Source organism: Panthera uncia, assembly GCF_023721935.1.
Source record: "Panthera uncia isolate 11264 chromosome E2 unlocalized genomic scaffold, Puncia_PCG_1.0 HiC_scaffold_20, whole genome shotgun sequence".
NCBI classification, from domain to species: Eukaryota; Metazoa; Chordata; class Mammalia; order Carnivora; family Felidae; genus Panthera; species Panthera uncia.
Window position 1 is genome coordinate 18,776,775 of NW_026057589.1, and position 14,646 is coordinate 18,791,420.

Here is a 14,646-nt window from a genome sequence, read left to right on the forward strand (position 1 = left end):
GTTTTGGCCTTGGATAAATTACTTAATGTCTCTGGACTTCAGCTTCCTACTCTGTGAAATGGAGCCAATAGAACCTTTCTATTGGTATTAAAGGAGAAAATCCATGCAGCATTCTTAGCGCAATGCGAATCACGTGGTAGGCGCTCAAGGTATCATCCTTATTTTCAAGTGTTTGTCGTGGCTGTTGAGCAGGGGTTGGGGATGTCCTTTTAAGAGACCTGATTTGCATTTTTGGTGGGGCAAGGGGCAGGCCATATCCCAAGCTTCAAATGAGCTCCCCGCCTCCTCAAATCCCCATCATTATCAACGTCTGTACCTTCATTTTGCAACATGGTTGTAAAAGTGGCAAAGGGGATTTTTTTCCTAATTCCCAGAGACCACAGGTGAACCAGACCACATGGAGCACAGTCACCTGTCTCTGTCTCCCACCTATGACATATGAGGTCTCAGTTCCTCTCCCTTCCCCATCCGGGAAGGACCAGCCTCTGGATCTTAGTTCCTGAGAGGTGCTGAAAGTTGGTCCTTGAGCTGGGTGGGTCCTCATGACTACAGGAGGACCGGAAAGTTGCCATGGCAAACAGGCAGACAGAACCTCTCCCTCTCCCTTCCACTGGCCTCATTCCAGGGAAGGTGTGTGAGACGGGACAGGCGCACTGCCACCTCCAGCCCAGGGAGCCCTAGTCTACCCCTCACCTGCACAATCATGTAGTAGAGAAGGAACAGGAGGTAGATGACCTCTGCTGCTACCACGAAGGGGTGCCAGCCGTCAGTGAAGGGGTACAGGCGCAGGCTTTGCAGGTTCGCATGTGCAAAGAAGGTTCCTGGGAAGCAAAACACGTTCTGCTCATTCCTGGTCACCTGCCTGCTCAGAGCCACTGCTTCTGACCGGAAGTCATCTGTGCCATGATGCAATCTCAGGCCCTTCTTAGGACTGGCCAGGGCAGAAGAGAAGATAAAGGTCCTTCAGACCCAAAAACCCAAGGGACTGGACAGGGACACACGGGGGATGCCAACGACAATGCACTTGTCAGAAAGGATGCCGGGAGCTGCACGGGGAGAGCCGTCCCCTACCCTCTGCATCTGGTAGCCTCCATTTGTGCCCTCAGTCACCTCCAGCCAGAGCACAACTGCCCACTTAACATTAATCTGCTCCAGGCTGGCTCCCTTTTTTTTTTTTTTTTTTTAACTTTTTAAGTTTATTTATTTTGAGAGAGACAGTGCGAGTGAGGGAGGGGCAGAGAGAGAGGGAGACCAAGAATCCCAAGCAAGCTCTGTGCTGTCAGCACAGAGCCTGACACGGTGCTCGAACCCACAAAACTGTGAGATGATGGCCTGAGCCGAAACCAAGAGCCAGATACTTAACCGACTGAGCCACCCAGGTGCCCCAAGGCTGGCTCACTTAAAGCCAGTTCACCTAAAAAGAGTTCGCTAAAGACCGATTCATCTATTGACCAATATGCCCAAAATTCAACCTTGTTTTGAATCAACTTTCATCCATTTGTGTATCTTTTCTTTTTGGCAGATATTGTAATGATATTTTAGTTATCTTTTAAGAAAAAAACCAATCTGACTAATAAGGCTACTGTCTCTGAAGACAAAGCCAACCCCAAGAATGGCAGAATGGAGAGACACAAACAACCCGAGTCCATGCCGACATCAGTGGACTGCTTGAACCAACCAGACCTGACAACCACCCCTCACTTTTCATCTTTTAGAAACATATAATTTAATCAGGTGTGTTTGGGAACAGACTGTTTAATTGGTCCTAAGAGTTGCAAAGGTGGCAAAAAGAAATAGAATATAAGTATACAAATAACCATCCCCCCCATAAGGATTTGATAGAAGTGCTTGACGATGTTGACAGTGGCCAGTGATCATAGAAGTTGAAGGCCTTTTGCTTTTCACTTTACACAGTTGTGAAATTTAAAGAACTATAGACATGTATTAGTTTTATTAAAAATGTAATTTGATACTAAAAATCATTTAATTTTTAAAGGAGAGGTGGTTGAATTTTAGGAAAATTGATTTATTAGCTGAAGAGGCTTTAGGGCCGCATTTTCAGTAGATTTTGAAAGCGTTAAAAGAGGGAGGAGGGCAGGTAATGGGGAAAAAGATCAGAGCACAGTACATCTAGTTCAGGGAAATGTTTTTGAAGCTCTTGTGTCTTACGTGTATTTGTGTGTGTGTGTTGGAATATGATGTAAAATGTACTTTATGCTGTAGGTTGAGGTACAGAGTGGTAAAGTATTATTTTAGATGAAGTTATCTGTTCCCAGGTTGCACCCTCCCCAGCTCTTCCCTGCCAGCCCCTCAACCTGCCTCCCCCAGATTGGGAAGCTCAAGAATATGAGATGCTTTCAAACCCCAACTGCGTTCCCTTAGAGTGTCTTGGGAGACAGGCCAGAGAGAAGTGAGGGCAACTAGGAATAAGGCTGGTGCAGCCCTGGAGCCTGGCCTTTGGGTTCCCCGGGGAGAACTAAGACCCACCCCGAATCTCCCAAACAACCATTTGCCCTGGAGCTCTGGCCCTGGGGCACCGAGGCCCAGCCTGGTCAGGAGCCCTGGCCCAGAGGGAGGGGCGTCTGTCTTCCAGAACGCAAGTGGGGTCACAGGCGAGGCTGCCCACCCAGGGCGCCGGTCTCCAGGGTCAGAGTGATGATGCAGAACAGATTGACGTTGGCGTTGTAGACCGTGAACTCCACAAAAACGGCTCTGGTCAGGCTGTCCAGCCAGGTGTTGTCAAACAGGTACTGGAGAATTCTGTAGGAAGAGGAGCATTTAGAGACCTCTCCATCTGCAGTGGCTCCCCACCCGCTCTGCCCCGGGAGAAAGCCAGGGCTTCCTGTGGAAAATTTTCCCTCTGACTCAGCTCCGTGCCCTGGGCCACAGGGCCTTGGGACTGCTCCTGGGAGTGATCACAGTTTCCCACCCATGGTGCAGTGTCTTGGCACCCATGGTCTCCTGGCTGTCAGAGCAGAGGTGCTCCAAGTGTGGTCCCCGTAGTGCATCCGCCTCATGTGGAAACTTGTTAGAAATGCAGATTGCCAGGCCCCACCCCAGATCTCCCAAAACAGAAACTCCGGGGGCAGAGCCTGGGGATTTGTGCTTTGATGAGCCCTTCCTGGGATTGTGATGCTTTTTTTTTTTTTTTTTTTTTTAATTTTTATTGTGATTCTTTTTAAAGTTCGAGGATCACCGAGTAAGAGGAAGTGCGTAGAAAATCAGGGGCTTAGGTAGTCAGCCGCCGCTGTTGAAATCTCTCTTGGGCTGGCAGTTCACGTAAGACCAGTTTCTGGAGGTCTGCCCACTGCTGCTGCGGAAAGAGCGTGTATTACATGGACCTGGGTTCAAACCCTGACTGCCTTGCAGGGAAACTAATAACCTCTCCATGACTCAGTTTCCTCCTCTACAATGGTGTTGACACCAGCTTGTCAGTAACACTGTGAAGAGAAAGTGTGTGTGTGTGTGTGCGTGTGTGTGTGTGTGTGTGTGTGTGTGACAGCAATAATGATGGACTATTTTTAAATATTTTAAAACATGCCCTGTCTCCAGTGGGTCTGTATCCTGCTTGGTGTGCAGAAGAAAGAGTATCAGTTGTTCCAAGTGGCAGGAAAACACCTTTTGTGCCAAAAGAAACTATCCCTGACCTGTCCTTAATCCCAGGGGTCCCCTGCCAGTTGTTCCCCTTGGGGATTTGTTACCAGTGTTCCTCGGTTTTGTAAGAATACAGGGAGGAGACCGAGGTTCACGTGGATTCACTAACTTGCCTGGGTCTGCAAAGTTAACAGGAAACTGTGCCAGGGTTTAACACCTCTGACGCTCGAACTCTCGAGTGTGCCGGGAGAGGTGGTCTGCATGTGCCCTGCGTGTCCTTGCACCACCATGTTGGGTGTTCCAGGAATGCAGGGTCCTCTCTGGGCTTTACCCAAGCCATTTCTCGAGGCCGTGTTTATAGTGAGCAACCTCAGGAGACGAAGGTGAGATGGCATCCTTCGGACAAAGAGCAGGCTTGCTTCTGCTACCGTAAAAACAGTGAATGCTCCAAACTCTGTGTTATTCTCTGGTCCTGTAATTCACTGTGCATAGCAGAATTCTGGGTAAGGTGAAGAGCCTTAATCGCTTCCCATCTGCCTGGTGGTGGACAGCTTTGTGTGGTTGGTGGAATTCCCCATCCCTACACTGGCTCCAGCCGAGGCCACCGGACTCAGCCCACGAGCCTGAGGGTGCTGGAGAGGGACCTCCCCTCCACCTGGGAGACTCCAGTGTCCAGGGGCCTGGAAATCCCATCTGCATACTTCAGAGACCCCCAGTCTCTCCCCATAGCAGCGTGAATGGACTTGGCTACACCCCCCAATCAGACCTGGACTCTAGCACCTGGCTTTCCTTGGCCACATGTGAATCAAGTGAGTCTTACCTCGATGTGCTTCTGCGATCGGTCCCCAGGGGGGCCACGTAACCGCCTCCCCGGTACATGGTTAGTTTGCCCCAGAAGGGATACCCTCGGCGCTGGCTCTGGCTCTCGTACTGCCAAGCCCGGGAGAGGCCGCTGCTGTTGTTGAGGACGGAGGCATTCCAGCCTTCCCCATAGTCTGACAGGTCTTCAACATCCAGGGAGTAGGGTGCGCGGCACCCATGACGAGAAGCCTGCAGCTGTGGGGCATGAGAGCAAGAGCTTTCCCGGACCCTCACTTGGCGAATCTGGGCACTGCCAACCAGCCTGGAGTTGCCATCAGTGACAAAGCCTGGAGATGAAAATCCAGTAGGTCAGTGTAGTCATCAAAATCATTTTCGCGCATTCCAAGTTCCCTGGCCTGGACGCTAACGTGAACTTCAGTGTAGCCGTCGTGAAATAGTCAAGAGTAGTTCATGGCCAACCATAGGACACATTCACCACCATCTCCCTACTTGGGCGTCATCCAGTTCCCACATAACTTCTCTTGAGGAATGGTACAGCCCCCATCCAGTCATCACCTTGGAGACCCTTTGTGCCCTTTCCCTCAATGCGCACATCCCAATTGTCAACAAGGCCCGTCAACTCTCCCTCTTCAGTGTTGTCTGCAGCCATGCCCCTCTCTCCGTCACCCTAGCCCCTCACTCCTGCATCAGCCCCATCATTTCTCCCTAGCATCCTAACGACTCTCCGCTTCAACTTCCATATGATTCCAGAATGATCCTTCTTAAACACAGAGTTGGTTGTTATTCTCTCATGGAGAAACTGTCAGTGGCTTCCTGTTTGCTTAGGCATAAACTGTGGACTTCTGAGGCCCTTCATGATCTTGCCCCTGTTTCTGTCTCCTGCTTTGCTTCTCACTGGTCCTCAACTCCTAGCCTACACCCAGTGCTTTATAATTCCAGGAATGTGCTGTGGCGTTTCAGGCTTGCCTTTTCTCATGTTACCCCTTCTGCCTGGGTTCTGCCTCCGTGTAGCCAATTCGTACTTGGTTGTCTCTCGTTCAGGAAGTCCTCCACTCTGCACCCAGGGAGCTTTAGGGCTCCTGTCTCGTGCACACACAGCCCTCTGAGGGTCACTCCTTCAAAGCATATCGTCCCGTGGTTATCGGTTGTCTGTAATGCTGATGGTGACAGTGACCCATGCCTGTTCTCAGGAATATGCACAAGGGGCTGACACACGTCCTGGGAGAGGGGAGAGTACCTGGGTAGTGACTGTACAGGTTGCTCACGAGGGTGGTGTTGGCCCATGTGAAGAACTCCCGGAAGCCCAGCACGGCCGAAAAGCCTTGGGTGAAGCTGTGCTCGAGGTGTCTGTTGAAGTGGTAGGTGCTAGGGTCCCTCTGCCCATAGGCGACCAGCAGCAGCATCCACAGGAAACCCAGATATGCTGGGAAGGGAGGCATAGCCCTGGTCACACAGGGGCCCCAGCCCCAAGCCCAAGGCAGGAAATAGAATGGTGCATAGCAAGGCCTTGTAGACCAGCTACTTGCCAGCCCCCCCCCCTCCCCCCCCCCGCCCCCAGTGACAGTGGAACCAATCCTTAGCAGAAAGGAGTAAAGTCCACAGATCAGAAGCCTCCTGCCTGGGTTCCAATCCTGGCTGTGCCACTTCCTATCCATGTGACTTTCACAAGTGACTTACCCCTCTGCCTTACTCTCCTTGTCTGTGAAATGGGGACAATTCTATTCACAGGGTTGTGATGAGGGAGTCAATAAATCAATATTTATAAACCACTTAAAAATAGTGCCTGCACAGAATTCATACTCCATAAGTGTTTCTTAAAAAGAGTCTTTTAAAAATGGGCCTCTGCCATGTTGCAATGCTGAGGACAGAGCAATGAAAATGACCGTTGTGTTCCCTGCCCTCAGGGAGGTTACCTGTAGACAGGTGAGTGTGATGTAAGGGCCCTTTAGGTACAAAGATTTCGTTTAGGATGCCACACATCCAAATCTTAGGGGGATGCAGAGCCTTACTGATCCAGAATCTCTGGGTCCAGAGCCTAGGAATATACATTCCAGTAGCCCCTGCCTGGGATGAATTGGAACTCCGCCTGTACCCCTGTGCTCTCTTTATTCCGTACATGCTGCTACTTCTATGCAAGCTTCCCTGCTCTCCATTTGTCTGGCCGTAATGTGCTCAGCCAGTGGGAAGGCAGGCTGGGAGTGCTGCAGGGTCAGTGTCCTCCCTGGAAGCAGCCCTCACCAGTGACCTGCGAGTGACAACTTGGGGGCGTGTACTACATACTCCCACAGAGGTCCCAAGCAGGACTGGGCTCCAATTCCCACATGGAACCCACTCATCACCACATCTTCTGTTGCCTGCCTTCTCTCTTCTGTACTTTCCTTTTCTCTGCCAGTGGTTCCCAGGATCACCTCCCCAACCAACTGCTTGTACCCAAATCTGCTTATGGGAGAACCCAGACTAAGATATACAGAAGCTCCTGGTCAACAGGAGCTTGGGGAGCTTTTCTGAAGACACCCAATCTTTGGGCTGAGAATAAAAGAATAAGGAATTAGCCAGAAGGAAAGGTAGGGAGGAGGGGAGGCACATTCCTGGCAGGTTAGATTAGCCTGTGCCAAGGCCTGGGGTCCGCAGAGGGCAAGGAGTCCCAGGAGCTGTAGAACACGGTGTGACAGAGCTCAGGGCACACGGGCCAAGAGAGGTGACCCAGGGTGGGCAGAGCCACAGTAGGGAGCTCAGATTTTACCCTAAGGTTCATGTGAGGCCACCAAAGGATTTTCAGCATGGGGGAGAAGCTGGGGTGAGTTGATATTTAGGAAAACAGGCCCAGAGGCAGTGTGGGTCTGTCAAAGATTGCACCGTTGGCTGTTCAAGTCTTTGCTGACAACCAGCGAGTGGGGAGACTGCTTGTGGGTGACCTTGCTGCCTACCCAAGATTTCTCTGATGAAGGCATATGCCTTCTGTTCCTTGAGGTGTGTAGTTTTCATCTTCTCGATGTCAGTGGCCAAAGGTGGCTGGTAGATGTCCTTTCTGCTGCACCTTCGTGCTCGGAACAAGGCAGAGGGGTCTGTGAAAGCAAGGACACAAGGACTGTCCCCCAGGGGGCGGTGGAGCTGCCCTCTGCTTTTGCAGCCAGGAGCCATTTCCCAACACTGCCCTCCACACCTCCGCCCCTCCATCCCCACACCCAGAATTCTGTCCCTTCTCCTTCCACAGAGAATTCTCCTTGTACTGAAAGCACAACGCTCCCCCCCCCCCCCCCCCCCGCCGTGCTCTTGGACTCTGAGATAGATCCCAGTGCTCTGAAATTTTGATGGATGGAAGAAGGAGGGTAACTAATATTTCCAAGTCCTGTCATGTCTAATTCTAAGTATCTTCTTTTTCCAAGCCACTTTACTAAGCTATGATTTTCGTAAATATTCCCATTGGAAGTCTACAATTCAGTGATTTTAGTAGATTTATAGAGTTGTGCAACCATCACCACAACCTCATTGTACAACATTTTCATCAACCCAGAAGGTTCCCTCATATCCCCATGAAGTCAGTCCCCACTCCCACCCTCAGCCCCATTAATTTGCTTTCTGTCTCTATAGATTTTGTTCCTGGATATTTCATATAAATGGAATCATGCAGTGCATTGTTTCTGGTGTCTGGTTTCTTTCACTTAGCATAATGGATTGGAGTCCATCCATGTTGTTGTGTAATTAGTATTTAGTTCCTTTTTTTGGTATGGATATACTCCTGTATGTTTTTATCCACTCATGTCTGGATTGTTCCTAGTTTTGCCTATTATGAATAATGCTGCTATGAACGTTCGTGTACAGGTGTTGGTATGGACATAGATTTTCATTTCTCTTGGGTAGATTCCTAGGAATGGCCATTTGGCTGTTTCAAATGAACCTACTGTGGACATGTAGCTACAAGTTCCTGCATGAAAATAAGTCTTCATGTCTCTGGGATAAATGCCCAAGAATGTAATCGCTGGGGCATATGGTAAGACCGTTTTTAGATTTGAAAGGAACTGCCAAACTCTTTTCCAGAGTGACTGTACCATTTTACATTCCCAGAAGCACTGTGTGAATGGTCCAGTTTCTCTGCATCCTTGTCAGCATTTGCTATTATCACCATTTTTCATTTTTCATCCCGATAGGGGTGTATTGTCCCCACTGTCTTTTGAATCTATGCCTTTCTTTCCACCCCCACTACCAGTACCTATAATCTCTTGTCTGGACCTTTCCAGTAGTCTTTTGTTCATTTGACCCAACACTTCTGGTCTCCTAAAAGCAGTTATAGTAATGTTTCTCAAACCATAAGATAGATCATGCCTCTCGTATTTAGCCCTCCAAAACCCCAGCATTGACCCAGGTGCTACAAGGCCCTGCTCCCCACCCACCTCTCTGCCCTCATTTTGTTTTTTCCTCCCTCCCTTCTTCCTTCCTTTCTTAGAGAGAGTGCACACAAGAGAGCGTGCGGGGCAGAGGAAGAAAGAGAATCTCAAGCAGGCTCCATGCTTGGCACAGAGCCAATTAGAGGCTCGATCTCACAACTGTGAGATCATAACCTGAGCCAAGGTCGTAGGCTTAACCGACTGAACCACCCAGGTGTCCCTGCCCTCATTTTGAACCATTCTGCCCCTAATTCCCTATGCTTTGGCTACACTGTCAGTAGTCCTACAAAATGACAAGCCCTGTCCCACCTCAGGGCCTTTGCACGTGCCCAATGTGCAGTCCCTCCCTGCACCAGGCTCCAGGAACCAATGGAGGCACCACCTCAGCAGAGAGGCCTGTACTCTCCAGTTCTCTCCGTAAGTTCTCACATTGCACACTTGCATGTCTGCTTGTGTTGTTTACTTGTTTAATGCGTCTCCCCCAGTGGGCTGTGCTTTCCAAGGGCAAGCTGCTCCATCCAGTGCTGTGTTGCTTGGGGTGGGAGCAGGGATTGGCTTCAAATTGTCAAGAGGAAACCTTTTCAGGGTCATGAAGCTGCTCCAAATCTGAATTGAGATGATGGTTGCACAGCTCTATACATTTACTAAAATCAGTGAATTACACACTTACAGTGAGTGGATTTTATGTAAATCATGTTCCTGAGCCATCGAACTGCGTGGCACACAGCAAGTACTCCCTGAGTAGCTGCCAAAGGAATGACTAAATGAATATTTAATTGTTCTGGAAGCTGGTGTCTCCTTGGGCAAAAATTACTCTTTTATCTTGGGGAGAAGATTTTAATGGACCTTTTGGATCTGCAGAGCCAAAACCAAGAGAAAAACAAATGCAAACCCTACCCCAGAGTGGAAGGATACTCTAGGAGGTAACCCCGCTGTATAATGTCTGTACAAGAATGTAGGTATGTCTTTGGTTGATTTGTTTCTGTTTTCTTTTCCCTGAAAGTCAGAGTCTCTGCGTGGGACTATTTATTAGAGTGTTGATTCTGTTCTGTTTGCTTGTTTTGTGTGATGGTCTTGTTGTAGGCATTCTCTGGAGTGTGGGTTGGGAAGTGAGATATCAGGTTGCAGGGAAAGGTGCTGCTCTGTGGCCCTCCTCCAACAAGGGTCAGCATGGCTCTGTTCCAATAAAACTTTGTTTACCAAAACAAGTAGTGGGTTCCATTTGTGCCCTGGGCTGTAGCTTGCAGACCCTTGTCCTGGAACTCTTTGCAGCCCAGCTGCAAGCATGTTCTGTTTTCTAAAGGCCAGGGGCCTGGGCCTTGGGGGAGAAAGCTGCTTTCTTGGGATTACACAGAGAATGATGGCCATGCATAGCACGGCCCCCAAGGGGCCTCTTTTGGCCAAGGGGTCCTGCTTGGGGGCAAGAGAGAGGGCTGGGGTAGAGAAGAAACAAGGTTGCCCTGAAGACAGGGAAGGAGTCATTTGTTTTTGGATGGGTCAGGGGTACTTCCCCAATCAGGGGTGAAGGAATGTTGGAGCAAGAAGGTCAGCGGCTGGGCCCTGTAGGGCTCAGCCTCATCAGTTTCCAGGTCCCTGCCTCTACCTGTGCACGATTACCTGGGCCAGACGGATGTCCTGGGAGGGAGGCCACGGGCTCGTCCTCATCCTCCACTTTCTTTAAAACCAACGCGAAGAAGGCAGCAAAGCCCAGCACCTGGGAAACACCCATTGTGAATCCCAGGCCCGAGCTGGCACCTATCAACTCCTGATCTGGGAGGAGTGAGGATCGGGGTCAAATCTGTAGAAACCTTGCTCTGGGGAAGTCAAGTGGGAACCAGCCCATCCTGTGCCAGGAGGGGGCGTGGCTGTGAGGCGAGAGGATCGGGGCGGGGCGGAGGGGGGTGGCAGCACCTGGCCACCAAGCAGGCACAGATAGTGGATCTTGGGCTTTCCGTACTTTTCAGACCAAAGCCTTTCCGCCTGCACCCTTCTGCTGCCAGAGCTCTCTCTTATCTCTCCTACTACCTCAAGTACTGAGTTACATCTTCCTCCTCCCTCCGTCCCTCCTTCCTTCCTCCTGCACTGATTCACGGGCACATGCAGGGAAGGGGCAGAGAGAGGGAGAGAGAAAGAGAATGTCAGCACAGAGCCCCACTCGGGGCACGAACCCACGAACCGTGAGATACTGACCTGAGCCAAAATCAGGAGTCAGACACTTAATGGACTAGGCCACCCCAGGGGACCCTATATCTTCTGATAAAGGCTATTTGGGGCAGAACTGGGGACTAACTGGCAAAATGGGGATGAGGGATTTGGCACATCTTGTAAGTATAAAGAATCACTGTAAATGTCCCCTCCTTTTGCAGGTGCCCCACCTCCCCTGACACACACAGCATTCCTCCTCCCTGACTCTGTCCAGCAGGCCGGGGCTCAGTATTTCTCCAACTCTGGTAGTAACTTTACATTTCAGAAATAGGAGTGCATCTTCCAATTGATGCACACATTTAATGACTTGGTATTTTTCTTTTCTGAAGGTAAAGTTCTTGTAAATTGCTAGCCTGTCTCACAGTTAAAAGGATCTTAGAACTGAGGAAATACGGTTTTACTCATATTTTACACGTGTGCCCTAGGGCAGGATTTTGTGACCTTACCTTCCTAACCTTGGGTTCTCATACAACGGAGGCAAGGACCCTCCTGAGGGCGACTGTGACGGGGACGTACCACACCTTGGTAAGCCTCTAGGCCTGGCCTAGAGTCTCAATCCCAGAGCCTCTGTCCCCAAACTCGGATTGTCTCGGCAGTTAATGTCATCATTGCCAACCAGGTGCTGTGTAAGCTTGTAATGAATAGATAAAGGGATGGTAGAAGCCTAAGGACAGGTCAGCTGGCAGGAGGGAAAGTGTGGGCACAGGGGACCAGGACAGCCTGACCTTCAGAGGCTGGGTGACAAACACACTCTCCACGAAGGAGACGGCCACGGAGAGGAGCCATTTGAGGGAGCTGGCCCGCCCGTAGTGCAGGCCGTAGAGCATGGTGAAGAATGCCGCCACGCCGCTGGTGGCCGCCACCAGGAGCCATCCCCCCAGGACACACCACCAGGGCAGGCCGCGAGGAGGCTTGCTCGCCATCGGGGAGCTGAAAAGGAGCGGGGTATGATCAGGGTGGCGCACCTACCGGGCTCAGGTTCACATGCCACTTCACCCACCAGCTGCATGACTGTGGCTGAGCTCCTTGACCTCTCAGACCTCAGTTTTCTCCTCTGAATCTCGTACCCGCCTCAAAGGGCTTCATTCTACATTCCATCCGGTTTACATACTTTTATTCTACTGAGGTCACGTTTATTCGGTGCTTTACACAGATTTGCTCCCATTACTCATGGGAAGCCTAGATGGCTGGTACTATATAATTTTTTAAACTTTTCTTTAATGTTTATTTATCTTAGAGAGACAGGGGGACAGAGGATCCAAAGCAGGCTCCGTGCCTTCATTGCAGAGCCTGACATGGGGCTCCATCCCATGAGCCGTGAGATCATGACCTAAGCTGAAGTCTGACACTGAACCAACTGAGCCACCAGGTGCCCCGCACGTTTTTTTATTATGAAAATTTCTCATCCTACAAAAATCAACACTACAAACCCTGAACAATTAGTTTCAACAGCCAAGGGATGGCTGTTAGACTCATTTCATCTACCTTCTCTTTCTCTCTCTCTCTCTCTCTCTCTCTCTCCCTCCTCTCCTCTCTGTCTCTGTCTCTGTCTCTCTCTCTCTCTGGGATATTTCAAAATAAATTCCAGACCTAATATAAAAGCATCCCTAATTACTTCAGAATATTTCTCAAAAATGGTCATTTTCTTACTGAATGACAGTAATAAATTTTCACACCTATCAAAATTACCAATTCCTTAATGTTGTCTAATAACCTGTCTATATTCACATTTCACTGATTATCTTTAAAAATGTATTTTAAAAATGTTTTATCTTTGAGAGAGAGTGTGTGCACACGTGAGCAGGACACGGGCAGAGAGAAAGGGACAGAGAAAATCCCAAGCAGGATCTGCACTTCCAGCAAAGAGCACAATGGGAGGCTTGATCCCACGAACATGAGAGATGGACGCTTAACTGACTGAACCATCCAAGCACCCCTAAAAATGTATTTTAAGTTTGATTTAGGAGATAGGGATTATCATTCCCATTTTACAGATGAGAAAACCGAAGCGCAGAGAAGTTGAGGGACTTGTCCAAGGGTGCACAGTTAGGAAACAGCCCACGTGAATATGGCTATACACTGTGAGGTGCTCTACAAAGGGCTAAAAACTGCCTTTTGGCAAACTGCCCTGTTCAAAGCCTTCCTCCCTGAATTTGTGCAGGAATCCTGAATCCCTTCTGCCTGCAAAGATCTGGGTGAACATCCTTCCAAGGTTTCCTGGGCTGCCTTCTCTCTGCAGGCCCCTCCTCTGGTGCCCAGTCAGCACCTGGGAGGAATGGATTACCTGGTGCATGCCTGGGGCGGGGTGCCCAGCCGGCCCCCAAGGCGGCCCTTCAGGGTCTGCAGCTGGCTGAGGGCCCGGGCGTGGCTCTGGCACTGGGAGAGGCCGCGGGGCCCCACCAGCTGAAGCTCTTGCTCCATATGCTCCAGCTGAAGGTAGAGACACCGCCTGTAGGCATTGTCCTTCCGAGGGTCACTTGGGCGTGGCACCTGTCCTGGAGGACAAGGGAGAGAAAGCGCCTCAGCTGGTGCCGAAGGACAGAGCGGACAGCCTGCCAAAATGACAGCAGTGTTAGTGACGGCTTTCTTGTATCGAGCGCTTGCTGTGTGCCATGCCGTGAGAGATCTGGGCTCAGGTGGGGAGAGGTACCAGGCTCCCATGGCCAGCTAGCACGCGTAGGCTGCTCTTAACCTTTTAGCAAGGGCACTCTCAAAGCTTCCTTCCACATGGGCAGAAGAGAACAGAATAAATGCCCATCATCTGCCACAAGAGCCAACCTTGGGCTAATCTTGTTTTGTCTCTGCCCCGCCCTCCAACATCCCCCACTTTTTTCTTCTGGAATACTTTAGAGCAAATCCTAGACATGGTGGTATCTCATCAGCAAATATTTTGATATATACAAGATTTGCCTCCTGCCAAGATTTGCCTGGTGTCGGTCTTAGCCTTTTGTTTTCAACTTTGTTTTTTTTTTTTTAATCATGAAAAAGGTCCAGCCTACAAAAGCAGAGAGTGTGAGGACATGAGCCTGTACACACCCACGGCTCAGGATTACCAACTCGTGGCCACTCATGCTTCACCTGCACCCAGCCCGCCCTCTCTCCACGGGGATGATTTTGAAGCAAATTCCAAGGCCCAGGTCATGTCCCTAAATATCTCAGTATGCTTCTCTATTGCTTCTAGGATGTGCTATAATGCTACAGTGTGCTTCTAAAAATAAAACCACGGTGTCATTGTCAGCCTTTGAAACGAGTGATGATAATCCCTTAATAGCACAAAATAGCCAGTCACTGGCCAAATTCCCTTGATAATCTCATGAATGTTTTCCTACAGTTGGCTTATTCACATTTCAGCTTCCTAAAAAGTTAAACAAACAAACAAAAAACCCATAAAGGTGTTTTTTGTTTTAAATGACTCATTGCAAGAAAGAAACAACGTTGACTTTTCCACTGTTGTCCATGTATTTAAGGGACGCATGGCCTCTTCCAGTGGAACCAGGTCTGGGTCTCTGACCCTGAGCTGGGAGGCGGGCACCCAGGGGCACCTTCTCCTGGGACAGTAAAGAGCGCAGGTCCAGCGTTTGTCTTTGCAAAGGGTACGTGAAGCCAGATATGGGAGGTGACAGGAGAGAGCACCCTTGCC

General features: G+C 49.9%; 1 long non-coding RNA gene across 2 annotated transcripts in view; it reads left to right on the forward strand.

Annotated features, from left to right (window-relative positions):
- Nucleotides 1–14,646, forward strand: part of LOC125916596 (uncharacterized) — an 86,697-nt gene that overhangs the window by 33,834 nt on the left and 38,217 nt on the right. The window contains exon 3 of one of the 2 annotated variants that reach the window (XR_007455972.1): nucleotides 1,523–2,799. The exons of the other annotated variant lie outside the window; for it this stretch is intronic. This is a non-coding gene — a long non-coding RNA (uncharacterized LOC125916596). Of the gene's footprint in view, nucleotides 1–1,522; nucleotides 2,800–14,646 lie in introns of those variants that run through there. 2 annotated transcript variants of the gene reach the window in all.